At 63.7% G+C, this 12684-nt stretch overlaps 3 non-coding genes across 3 annotated transcripts; all 3 read right to left on the bottom strand.

Moving 5' to 3' along the window:
* Positions 1–1761: 1761 nt before the first annotated feature.
* Positions 1762–1880, bottom strand: LOC142876704 (5S ribosomal RNA). The gene has a single exon (XR_012923547.1). It is a non-coding gene; the product is annotated as a 5S ribosomal RNA (ribosomal RNA).
* A 3524-nt stretch (positions 1881–5404) lies between these two features.
* LOC142876693 (5S ribosomal RNA) lies at positions 5405–5523 on the bottom strand. Its single transcript, XR_012923546.1, has one exon. It is a non-coding gene; the product is annotated as a 5S ribosomal RNA (ribosomal RNA).
* Positions 5524–9041: 3518 nt separating this feature from the next.
* LOC142876682 (5S ribosomal RNA) lies at positions 9042–9160 on the bottom strand. The gene has a single exon (XR_012923545.1). It is a non-coding gene; the product is annotated as a 5S ribosomal RNA (ribosomal RNA).
* Positions 9161–12684: the final 3524 nt, after the last annotated feature.

Here is a 12684-nt window from a genome sequence, read left to right as displayed (position 1 = left end):
CCCGACATGGCGCAGGGCTCAGAGACACCTCAGACACTTGCTACCCAAAGTGCAAAGGGCATCAGTTGCTCCTCCAAACCCCCCCCCCTGCCCAGCAGACCGCGTCGTCCAGCCAGCCCCCGGGCCTCCCTGGGGTGCCCAGCACAAAAGTGCAGACAACCACCGGACCCTCAATCTCAGTTTTCGGATGTTTTTGCCACTCTAAGGACCCGCAGGCCAGCTGGGCCTTCTGGCAGGACAGAGAGCCCCGGAATCCGACGTGGAGAGCTGGGTGTACGTCCCCACGAGGAGGCGGTCCCCACCTCCGCGGCTCTCCCCTTGCGGGGGGGGGTGAAAGCAGCCACGGGGCCTCGGAGAAGACACCAGGCTGGGCGCCCGCCCCACAGTGGGGGCACGTCCCCCGCAGGCCACTTAGCGACGGCCGCCGGCCGGCGGACGGTTGGGTGGCGCGAGACGCTGCGGCCGCCCTGCTACCGGGTTCCTGGGAGGGCGTCCTGGAACCAGCGTCCACACCAAGCCCTTGGAAGGCCCAGGCGACGGAGGAGCCCCGTCAGGCAGGGGCCGAGGACGGTGACGGCCCGGGCGGGGAGGAGCGTGTCAGGCAGGGGCAGAGGACGGTGACAGGTGACAGGCCGGGCGGGAAGGAGTCAGTCAGGCAGGGGCCGAGGAGGAGACGGGCTGGGTAAGGGTTAGGGTTAGAGTCAGGGCACAAGTCACAATCGCAAAGACCTGGAAGCGACCCGAGTGCCCATCGACCCACGAGTGCGTAAATGAAATGTGGCGCGTGGACACCACGGAGTGCTATTCAGCTAGGAGGAGCAGCGGTGAGAGGGCACCTCTCGTGGTTCTCCTGGCCAGAGCTGGAACCCGTTCCAGTAAGCCAGGTAGCCCAAGAATGGACACACGAGCACCACGTGCTCGCGCTCACCAGCAAATGGGTACGAACCGATGGACACCTAAGTGGACACAGAGGAATCACCTTCATCGGGTGGGTGTCGGGCGGGTGGGGGGAGGGGATGGGCATACACCTCCATTAGGAATGGGGTGGGTGCGCACCGACTGGGGCATGGGCGCACTTGAGGCTCTGACCCGAGGGGGGAGGCTGGGAGAGGGCAACGTACCCGACCTTAACATTGGTACCCCCACAATACGCTGGAACGACATCAGAGGTAAATGAATAAGAACACAGGGGGGAGGGGGGCACGGGCAACACATGTCACCTTAATACTTGGACTCCCATCATCTGCTTGAAAAGAGAGAGAAAAGAAAATGCAATCATAGAGATAAGAGACACTTTTTAAAAATAATGAATCCGAAGAGAAAAGTAAAAGGAGGCCTGTGGAGCAGGTCTGGGTGCGACTCCGGATCCCCCAACATCAGGTGCCACCACCAAAGATTCCTACGTGTAGCCCATAGAACCCCAAAAGCAACGGGACGAGTTCTGGTCACATACTCCCTCCAAATGACATCCTGGCCTTCTTCTGGAACTCCCTCCCCTCTCAGACTCTCAAGGTTTCCTCCAGCGTGTCGGTTCCCACAGAGCAGACCTTTGGTCTGAGACCTGACAGTCCAGAAGCCACGCATGCTGCCGCGTGACGGCGGTGTCGCGGCTTGGGACAAGAGGAGGCCCCACGGTGCGGGCTGGGGCGCCAGGCACCGCGGCGGGCGCTGAGGGTGGGGGTGACCCCCACCCCGGGCCGCCGCCTCGCTCCCAGAGAGGGGACAGAACAAGAGGCAAAACAAAAAAAAAAAAAAAGAAGAAGCCTACGGCACCCGGTATTCCCAGGCGGTCTCCCATCCAAGTACTAACCAGGCCCGACCCTGCTTAGCTTCCGAGACCAGACGAGGTCGGGCGCGTTCAGGGTGGTGTGGCCCTAGACGGCGGAGGGCGCCCCTGCCCCGCTCAAGAAGCCGAGCCTCTCTGCGCTTCCCCGCCGCCTCCTCCCGCCCCAGGCCCCGCACCGGCGCTGACCCGCGCCGGGCCGGGCCTGTTGAGTTCACCGGCCGGGTCCGGCGGGCTCCGAGGGACGGGGGTGACAGGCGGGGCGGGGCGGGCAGGGAGCGGTGGGCCGGGGTGGGGGGCTGTCTCTCTATACACACACACACACACACACACACACTCACACTCACACAAGATGCGCCTCCACGGCTGGACTCGCCAAGGTGGAGACCTTCCAGCCCCCTTCCTCTCCTCGCCTGGCCTCCTTCACCTACCCGCCCCCCACCCCCAGCTCGTGGCCGCCCCCGCCGCCGCCGCCGCCGCCGCCGCCGCCGCCGATTGCGCACGCGCGGATCGCCCGCCCTTTGACCCCAGGCAGGGGCCGCCCTCCCCGACAACCCCTTTCAGCTGGGCCCCCCACCCTGTGGGTGGGCTGCCGCCTATTCCCCCGGGCCCCGGGCTGGGGCACAGCGCATGGGGGAGGGGAGCGAGTGTATGGGGCGTCTCTCTCTCTCTCTAGGGATGTGTCCCATGGGTGGGGTGGCGTGGTTTGTGGGGCGCTGAAGAAATCAGTCCCCTCCATCTCCTACCTCTGGAAAACGCCCAAGCCCTTGGAGAACTGCCGGCAACGCGACCGGGGGGGCCGGGACCCTCCTCTGCGTCCTCCTGTGGCCCAGTCCAAGGGGCCGGGGCCTGGGCCTGGCCGGGGCTGCATTGGACCCCGACCACCCTGGCGTGTGGACTCGCTAAAAATCGGCCATTAGATATTGGATTCCAGCTTCATTGAGGTCATTTCACTAATGAGTGCACCGGAAAGAGTTTCCTAATCCATCTGTGAGGGTGGCAACTGAAAGAGAATTTTAAAGCTGACAGAATAGGCGAGGAAAGGCATAGGAGATTTCCACACCCAGTAAGGAAGCCTTTCCCGAAATGGAAGAAAGAAACGAGCAAACAGAAACACCGGTAGCCCGCCAGGATCAGAGTCTGCCCCCGAGAGAAAGTACCCTGACCAGGTTCACCCGTGGGTGGGTGGCGAGCTAGCGGCATTCAGAAGAGCGAGGCCCGCAGTCTGTGCAGAAGACACCTGCACTCGGGTGTGTGTGTGGCGGCACGATTCACAAGCAGCTCCAGATGTTAAGCCAAGGAGAAGCCAGGGAGTTCCCAACGCCCCAGGTGTCCTCAGCCCACGACTGGCTGCTGGGGGAATGCGAAGCCCGGCTCCTTGTCTCAGAGCGGGACAACCAGGAGGTGTGACGTACACCCCGGGGTTCCCAGGAGGATCAGGCTGAAGCTGGGACTTGGCCTGAAAGTGTCCCCTCGCATGGCCACCCCCTTCCCCTTCCTGCTCCTCTACTCCTGGTGCCCCTCCATCCAGGGGCCAGACCTTAAAGAGTCACCCGCAAGAGAATCCTGGTCCCAAAGGAGCCTTCTGGGGGACCCGTGCTGAGAGAGGTTGTGGGCATGGCCCGCTGGGGCTCTGCCCGACCCAGGGCTGAGAGATGCAACCTCCCAGCTCTGGGTCCCTGCAGGGGAAGCGTTGGCAAGCACAGGGCCAGTCCTCCAAAGGCCCAGGTGCAGGGAGCCCAGGCCAAGCAGCCTGTGGAAGAAGCCACCCCGGGAAGACGACTGCAGGCCACGGCCCTTCCCACCTCCTCCTCCTCCTCCTCCTGCTCCTCCACCCCCACCGACCTCCCACCCCCCACCCCCGACATGGCGCAGGGCTCAGAGACACCTCAGACACTTGCTACCCAAAGTGCAAAGGGCATCAGTTGCTCCTCCAAACCCCCCCCCCTGCCCAGCAGACCGCGTCGTCCAGCCAGCCCCCGGGCCTCCCTGGGGTGCCCAGCACAAAAGTGCAGACAACCACCGGACCCTCAATCTCAGTTTTCGGATGTTTTTGCCACTCTAAGGACCCGCAGGCCAGCTGGGCCTTCTGGCAGGACAGAGAGCCCCGGAATCCGACGTGGAGAGCTGGGTGTACGTCCCCACGAGGAGGCGGTCCCCACCTCCGCGGCTCTCCCCTTGCGGGGGGGGGTGAAAGCAGCCACGGGGCCTCGGAGAAGACACCAGGCTGGGCGCCCGCCCCACAGTGGGGGCACGTCCCCCGCAGGCCACTTAGCGACGGCCGCCGGCCGGCGGACGGTTGGGTGGCGCGAGACGCTGCGGCCGCCCTGCTACCGGGTTCCTGGGAGGGCGTCCTGGAACCAGCGTCCACACCAAGCCCTTGGAAGGCCCAGGCGACGGAGGAGCCCCGTCAGGCAGGGGCCGAGGACGGTGACGGCCCGGGCGGGGAGGAGCGTGTCAGGCAGGGGCAGAGGACGGTGACAGGTGACAGGCCGGGCGGGAAGGAGTCAGTCAGGCAGGGGCCGAGGAGGAGACGGGCTGGGTAAGGGTTAGGGTTAGAGTCAGGGCACAAGTCACAATCGCAAAGACCTGGAAGCGACCCGAGTGCCCATCGACCCACGAGTGCGTAAATGAAATGTGGCGCGTGGACACCACGGAGTGCTATTCAGCTAGGAGGAGCAGCGGTGAGAGGGCACCTCTCGTGGTTCTCCTGGCCAGAGCTGGAACCCGTTCCAGTAAGCCAGGTAGCCCAAGAATGGACACACGAGCACCACGTGCTCGCGCTCACCAGCAAATGGGTACGAACCGATGGACACCTAAGTGGACACAGAGGAATCACCTTCATCGGGTGGGTGTCGGGCGGGTGGGGGGAGGGGATGGGCATACACCTCCATTAGGAATGGGGTGGGTGCGCACCGACTGGGGCATGGGCGCACTTGAGGCTCTGACCCGAGGGGGGAGGCAGGGAGAGGGCAACGTACCCGACCCTAACATTGGTACCCCCACAATACGCTGGAACGACATCAGAGGTAAATGAATAAGAACACAGGGGGGAGGGGGGCACGGGCAACACATGTCACCTTAATACTTGGACTCCCATCATCTGCTTGAAAAGAGAGAGAAAAGAAAATGCAATCATAGAGATAAGAGACACTTTTTAAAAATAATGAATCCGAAGAGAAAAGTAAAAGGAGGCCTGTGGAGCAGGTCTGGGTGCGACTCCGGATCCCCCAACATCAGGTGCCACCACCAAAGATTCCTACGTGTAGCCCATAGAACCCCAAAAGCAACGGGACGAGTTCTGGTCACATACTCCCTCCAAATGACATCCTGGCCTTCTTCTGGAACTCCCTCCCCTCTCAGACTCTCAAGGTTTCCTCCAGCGTGTCGGTTCCCACAGAGCAGACCTTTGGTCTGAGACCTGACAGTCCAGAAGCCACGCATGCTGCCGCGTGACGGCGGTGTCGCGGCTTGGGACAAGAGGAGGCCCCACGGTGCGGGCTGGGGCGCCAGGCACCGCGGCGGGCGCTGAGGGTGGGGGTGACCCCCACCCCGGGCCGCCGCCTCGCTCCCAGAGAGGGGACAGAACAAGAGGCAAAACAAAAAAAAAAAAAAAGAAGAAGCCTACGGCACCCGGTATTCCCAGGCGGTCTCCCATCCAAGTACTAACCAGGCCCGACCCTGCTTAGCTTCCGAGACCAGACGAGGTCGGGCGCGTTCAGGGTGGTGTGGCCCTAGACGGCGGAGGGCGCCCCTGCCCCGCTCAAGAAGCCGAGCCTCTCTGCGCTTCCCCGCCGCCTCCTCCCGCCCCAGGCCCCGCACCGGCGCTGACCCGCGCCGGGCCGGGCCTGTTGAGTTCACCGGCCGGGTCCGGCGGGCTCCGAGGGACGGGGGTGACAGGCGGGGCGGGGCGGGCAGGGAGCGGTGGGCCGGGGTGGGGGGCTGTCTCTCTATACACACACACACACACACACACACACTCACACTCACACAAGATGCGCCTCCACGGCTGGACTCGCCAAGGTGGAGACCTTCCAGCCCCCTTCCTCTCCTCGCCTGGCCTCCTTCACCTACCCGCCCCCCACCCCCAGCTCGTGGCCGCCCCCGCCGCCGCCGCCGCCGCCGCCGCCGATTGCGCACGCGCGGATCGCCCGCCCTTTGACCCCAGGCAGGGGCCGCCCTCCCCGACAACCCCTTTCAGCTGGGCCCCCCACCCTGTGGGTGGGCTGCCGCCTATTCCCCCGGGCCCCGGGCTGGGGCACAGCGCATGGGGGAGGGGAGCGAGTGTATGGGGCGTCTCTCTCTCTCTCTAGGGATGTGTCCCATGGGTGGGGTGGCGTGGTTTGTGGGGCGCTGAAGAAATCAGTCCCCTCCATCTCCTACCTCTGGAAAACGCCCAAGCCCTTGGAGAACTGCCGGCAACGCGACCGGGGGGGCCGGGACCCTCCTCTGTGTCCTCCTGTGGCCCAGTCCAAGGGGCCGGGGCCTGGGCCTGGCCGGGGCTGCATTGGACCCCGACCACCCTGGCGTGTGGACTCGCTAAAAATCGGCCATTAGATATTGGATTCCAGCTTCATTGAGGTCATTTCACTAATGAGTGCACCGGAAAGAGTTTCCTAATCCATCTGTGAGGGTGGCAACTGAAAGAGAATTTTAAAGCTGACAGAATAGGCGAGGAAAGGCATAGGAGATTTCCACACCCAGTAAGGAAGCCTTTCCCGAAATGGAAGAAAGAAACGAGCAAACAGAAACACCGGTAGCCCGCCAGGATCAGAGTCTGCCCCCGAGAGAAAGTACCCTGACCAGGTTCACCCGTGGGTGGGTGGCGAGCTAGCGGCATTCAGAAGAGCGAGGCCCGCAGTCTGTGCAGAAGACACCTGCACTCGGGTGTGTGTGTGGCGGCACGATTCACAAGCAGCTCCAGATGTTAAGCCAAGGAGAAGCCAGGGAGTTCCCAACGCCCCAGGTGTCCTCAGCCCACGACTGGCTGCTGGGGGAATGCGAAGCCCGGCTCCTTGTCTCAGAGCGGGACAACCAGGAGGTGTGACGTACACCCCGGGGTTCCCAGGAGGATCAGGCTGAAGCTGGGACTTGGCCTGAAAGTGTCCCCTCGCATGGCCACCCCCTTCCCCTTCCTGCTCCTCTACTCCTGGTGCCCCTCCATCCAGGGGCCAGACCTTAAAGAGTCACCCGCAAGAGAATCCTGGTCCCAAAGGAGCCTTCTGGGGGACCCGTGCTGAGAGAGGTTGTGGGCATGGCCCGCTGGGGCTCTGCCCGACCCAGGGCTGAGAGATGCAACCTCCCAGCTCTGGGTCCCTGCAGGGGAAGCGTTGGCAAGCACAGGGCCAGTCCTCCAAAGGCCCAGGTGCAGGGAGCCCAGGCCAAGCAGCCTGTGGAAGAAGCCACCCCGGGAAGACGACTGCAGGCCACGGCCCTTCCCACCTCCTCCTCCTCCTCCTCCTGCTCCTCCACCCCCACCGACCTCCCACCCCCCACCCCCGACATGGCGCAGGGCTCAGAGACACCTCAGACACTTGCTACCCAAAGTGCAAAGGGCATCAGTTGCTCCTCCAAACCCCCCCCCCTGCCCAGCAGACCGCGTCGTCCAGCCAGCCCCCGGGCCTCCCTGGGGTGCCCAGCACAAAAGTGCAGACAACCACCGGACCCTCAATCTCAGTTTTCGGATGTTTTTGCCACTCTAAGGACCCGCAGGCCAGCTGGGCCTTCTGGCAGGACAGAGAGCCCCGGAATCCGACGTGGAGAGCTGGGTGTACGTCCCCACGAGGAGGCGGTCCCCACCTCCGCGGCTCTCCCCTTGCGGGGGGGGGTGAAAGCAGCCACGGGGCCTCGGAGAAGACACCAGGCTGGGCGCCCGCCCCACAGTGGGGGCACGTCCCCCGCAGGCCACTTAGCGACGGCCGCCGGCCGGCGGACGGTTGGGTGGCGCGAGACGCTGCGGCCGCCCTGCTACCGGGTTCCTGGGAGGGCGTCCTGGAACCAGCGTCCACACCAAGCCCTTGGAAGGCCCAGGCGACGGAGGAGCCCCGTCAGGCAGGGGCCGAGGACGGTGACGGCCCGGGCGGGGAGGAGCGTGTCAGGCAGGGGCAGAGGACGGTGACAGGTGACAGGCCGGGCGGGAAGGAGTCAGTCAGGCAGGGGCCGAGGAGGAGACGGGCTGGGTAAGGGTTAGGGTTAGAGTCAGGGCACAAGTCACAATCGCAAAGACCTGGAAGCGACCCGAGTGCCCATCGACCCACGAGTGCGTAAATGAAATGTGGCGCGTGGACACCACGGAGTGCTATTCAGCTAGGAGGAGCAGCGGTGAGAGGGCACCTCTCGTGGTTCTCCTGGCCAGAGCTGGAACCCGTTCCAGTAAGCCAGGTAGCCCAAGAATGGACACACGAGCACCACGTGCTCGCGCTCACCAGCAAATGGGTACGAACCGATGGACACCTAAGTGGACACAGAGGAATCACCTTCATCGGGTGGGTGTCGGGCGGGTGGGGGGAGGGGATGGGCATACACCTCCATTAGGAATGGGGTGGGTGCGCACCGACTGGGGCATGGGCGCACTTGAGGCTCTGACCCGAGGGGGGAGGCTGGGAGAGGGCAACGTACCCGACCTTAACATTGGTACCCCCACAATACGCTGGAACGACATCAGAGGTAAATGAATAAGAACACAGGGGGGAGGGGGGCACGGGCAACACATGTCACCTTAATACTTGGACTCCCATCATCTGCTTGAAAAGAGAGAGAAAAGAAAATGCAATCATAGAGATAAGAGACACTTTTTAAAAATAATGAATCCGAAGAGAAAAGTAAAAGGAGGCCTGTGGAGCAGGTCTGGGTGCGACTCCGGATCCCCCAACATCAGGTGCCACCACCAAAGATTCCTACGTGTAGCCCATAGAACCCCAAAAGCAACGGGACGAGTTCTGGTCACATACTCCCTCCAAATGACATCCTGGCCTTCTTCTGGAACTCCCTCCCCTCTCAGACTCTCAAGGTTTCCTCCAGCGTGTCGGTTCCCACAGAGCAGACCTTTGGTCTGAGACCTGACAGTCCAGAAGCCACGCATGCTGCCGCGTGACGGCGGTGTCGCGGCTTGGGACAAGAGGAGGCCCCACGGTGCGGGCTGGGGCGCCAGGCACCGCGGCGGGCGCTGAGGGTGGGGGTGACCCCCACCCCGGGCCGCCGCCTCGCTCCCAGAGAGGGGACAGAACAAGAGGCAAAACAAAAAAAAAAAAAAAGAAGAAGCCTACGGCACCCGGTATTCCCAGGCGGTCTCCCATCCAAGTACTAACCAGGCCCGACCCTGCTTAGCTTCCGAGACCAGACGAGGTCGGGCGCGTTCAGGGTGGTGTGGCCCTAGACGGCGGAGGGCGCCCCTGCCCCGCTCAAGAAGCCGAGCCTCTCTGCGCTTCCCCGCCGCCTCCTCCCGCCCCAGGCCCCGCACCGGCGCTGACCCGCGCCGGGCCGGGCCTGTTGAGTTCACCGGCCGGGTCCGGCGGGCTCCGAGGGACGGGGGTGACAGGCGGGGCGGGGCGGGCAGGGAGCGGTGGGCCGGGGTGGGGGGCTGTCTCTCTATACACACACACACACACACACACACACTCACACTCACACAAGATGCGCCTCCACGGCTGGACTCGCCAAGGTGGAGACCTTCCAGCCCCCTTCCTCTCCTCGCCTGGCCTCCTTCACCTACCCGCCCCCCACCCCCAGCTCGTGGCCGCCCCCGCCGCCGCCGCCGCCGCCGCCGCCGCCGCCGATTGCGCACGCGCGGATCGCCCGCCCTTTGACCCCAGGCAGGGGCCGCCCTCCCCGACAACCCCTTTCAGCTGGGCCCCCCACCCTGTGGGTGGGCTGCCGCCTATTCCCCCGGGCCCCGGGCTGGGGCACAGCGCATGGGGGAGGGGAGCGAGTGTATGGGGCGTCTCTCTCTCTCTCTAGGGATGTGTCCCATGGGTGGGGTGGCGTGGTTTGTGGGGCGCTGAAGAAATCAGTCCCCTCCATCTCCTACCTCTGGAAAACGCCCAAGCCCTTGGAGAACTGCCGGCAACGCGACCGGGGGGGCCGGGACCCTCCTCTGCGTCCTCCTGTGGCCCAGTCCAAGGGGCCGGGGCCTGGGCCTGGCCGGGGCTGCATTGGACCCCGACCACCCTGGCGTGTGGACTCGCTAAAAATCGGCCATTAGATATTGGATTCCAGCTTCATTGAGGTCATTTCACTAATGAGTGCACCGGAAAGAGTTTCCTAATCCATCTGTGAGGGTGGCAACTGAAAGAGAATTTTAAAGCTGACAGAATAGGCGAGGAAAGGCATAGGAGATTTCCACACCCAGTAAGGAAGCCTTTCCCGAAATGGAAGAAAGAAACGAGCAAACAGAAACACCGGTAGCCCGCCAGGATCAGAGTCTGCCCCCGAGAGAAAGTACCCTGACCAGGTTCACCCGTGGGTGGGTGGCGAGCTAGCGGCATTCAGAAGAGCGAGGCCCGCAGTCTGTGCAGAAGACACCTGCACTCGGGTGTGTGTGTGGCGGCACGATTCACAAGCAGCTCCAGATGTTAAGCCAAGGAGAAGCCAGGGAGTTCCCAACGCCCCAGGTGTCCTCAGCCCACGACTGGCTGCTGGGGGAATGCGAAGCCCGGCTCCTTGTCTCAGAGCGGGACAACCAGGAGGTGTGACGTACACCCCGGGGTTCCCAGGAGGATCAGGCTGAAGCTGGGACTTGGCCTGAAAGTGTCCCCTCGCATGGCCACCCCCTTCCCCTTCCTGCTCCTCTACTCCTGGTGCCCCTCCATCCAGGGGCCAGACCTTAAAGAGTCACCCGCAAGAGAATCCTGGTCCCAAAGGAGCCTTCTGGGGGACCCGTGCTGAGAGAGGTTGTGGGCATGGCCCGCTGGGGCTCTGCCCGACCCAGGGCTGAGAGATGCAACCTCCCAGCTCTGGGTCCCTGCAGGGGAAGCGTTGGCAAGCACAGGGCCAGTCCTCCAAAGGCCCAGGTGCAGGGAGCCCAGGCCAAGCAGCCTGTGGAAGAAGCCACCCCGGGAAGACGACTGCAGGCCACGGCCCTTCCCACCTCCTCCTCCTCCTCCTCCTGCTCCTCCACCCCCACCGACCTCCCACCCCCCACCCCCGACATGGCGCAGGGCTCAGAGACACCTCAGACACTTGCTACCCAAAGTGCAAAGGGCATCAGTTGCTCCTCCAAACCCCCCCCCCTGCCCAGCAGACCGCGTCGTCCAGCCAGCCCCCGGGCCTCCCTGGGGTGCCCAGCACAAAAGTGCAGACAACCACCGGACCCTCAATCTCAGTTTTCGGATGTTTTTGCCACTCTAAGGACCCGCAGGCCAGCTGGGCCTTCTGGCAGGACAGAGAGCCCCGGAATCCGACGTGGAGAGCTGGGTGTACGTCCCCACGAGGAGGCGGTCCCCACCTCCGCGGCTCTCCCCTTGCGGGGGGGGGTGAAAGCAGCCACGGGGCCTCGGAGAAGACACCAGGCTGGGCGCCCGCCCCACAGTGGGGGCACGTCCCCCGCAGGCCACTTAGCGACGGCCGCCGGCCGGCGGACGGTTGGGTGGCGCGAGACGCTGCGGCCGCCCTGCTACCGGGTTCCTGGGAGGGCGTCCTGGAACCAGCGTCCACACCAAGCCCTTGGAAGGCCCAGGCGACGGAGGAGCCCCGTCAGGCAGGGGCCGAGGACGGTGACGGCCCGGGCGGGGAGGAGCGTGTCAGGCAGGGGCAGAGGACGGTGACAGGTGACAGGCCGGGCGGGAAGGAGTCAGTCAGGCAGGGGCCGAGGAGGAGACGGGCTGGGTAAGGGTTAGGGTTAGAGTCAGGGCACAAGTCACAATCGCAAAGACCTGGAAGCGACCCGAGTGCCCATCGACCCACGAGTGCGTAAATGAAATGTGGCGCGTGGACACCACGGAGTGCTATTCAGCTAGGAGGAGCAGCGGTGAGAGGGCACCTCTCGTGGTTCTCCTGGCCAGAGCTGGAACCCGTTCCAGTAAGCCAGGTAGCCCAAGAATGGACACACGAGCACCACGTGCTCGCGCTCACCAGCAAATGGGTACGAACCGATGGACACCTAAGTGGACACAGAGGAATCACCTTCATCGGGTGGGTGTCGGGCGGGTGGGGGGAGGGGATGGGCATACACCTCCATTAGGAATGGGGTGGGTGCGCACCGACTGGGGCATGGGCGCACTTGAGGCTCTGACCCGAGGGGGGAGGCAGGGAGAGGGCAACGTACCCGACCCTAACATTGGTACCCCCACAATACGCTGGAACGACATCAGAGGTAAATGAATAAGAACACAGGGGGGAGGGGGGCACGGGCAACACATGTCACCTTAATACTTGGACTCCCATCATCTGCTTGAAAAGAGAGAGAAAAGAAAATGCAATCATAGAGATAAGAGACACTTTTTAAAAATAATGAATCCGAAGAGAAAAGTAAAAGGAGGCCTGTGGAGCAGGTCTGGGTGCGACTCCGGATCCCCCAACATCAGGTGCCACCACCAAAGATTCCTACGTGTAGCCCATAGAACCCCAAAAGCAACGGGACGAGTTCTGGTCACATACTCCCTCCAAATGACATCCTGGCCTTCTTCTGGAACTCCCTCCCCTCTCAGACTCTCAAGGTTTCCTCCAGCGTGTCGGTTCCCACAGAGCAGACCTTTGGTCTGAGACCTGACAGTCCAGAAGCCACGCATGCTGCCGCGTGACGGCGGTGTCGCGGCTTGGGACAAGAGGAGGCCCCACGGTGCGGGCTGGGGCGCCAGGCACCGCGGCGGGCGCTGAGGGTGGGGGTGACCCCCACCCCGGGCCGCCGCCTCGCTCCCAGAGAGGGGACAGAACAAGAGGCAAAACAAAAAAAAAAAAAAAGAAGA

The sequence above is a fragment of the Microcebus murinus genome, chromosome 15 (assembly GCF_040939455.1).
Source record: "Microcebus murinus isolate Inina chromosome 15, M.murinus_Inina_mat1.0, whole genome shotgun sequence".
NCBI classification, from domain to species: Eukaryota; Metazoa; Chordata; class Mammalia; order Primates; family Cheirogaleidae; genus Microcebus; species Microcebus murinus.
The sequence above is the reverse complement of the archived record's forward strand: the minus strand, read 5'-3'. Positions and strand labels throughout refer to the sequence as shown.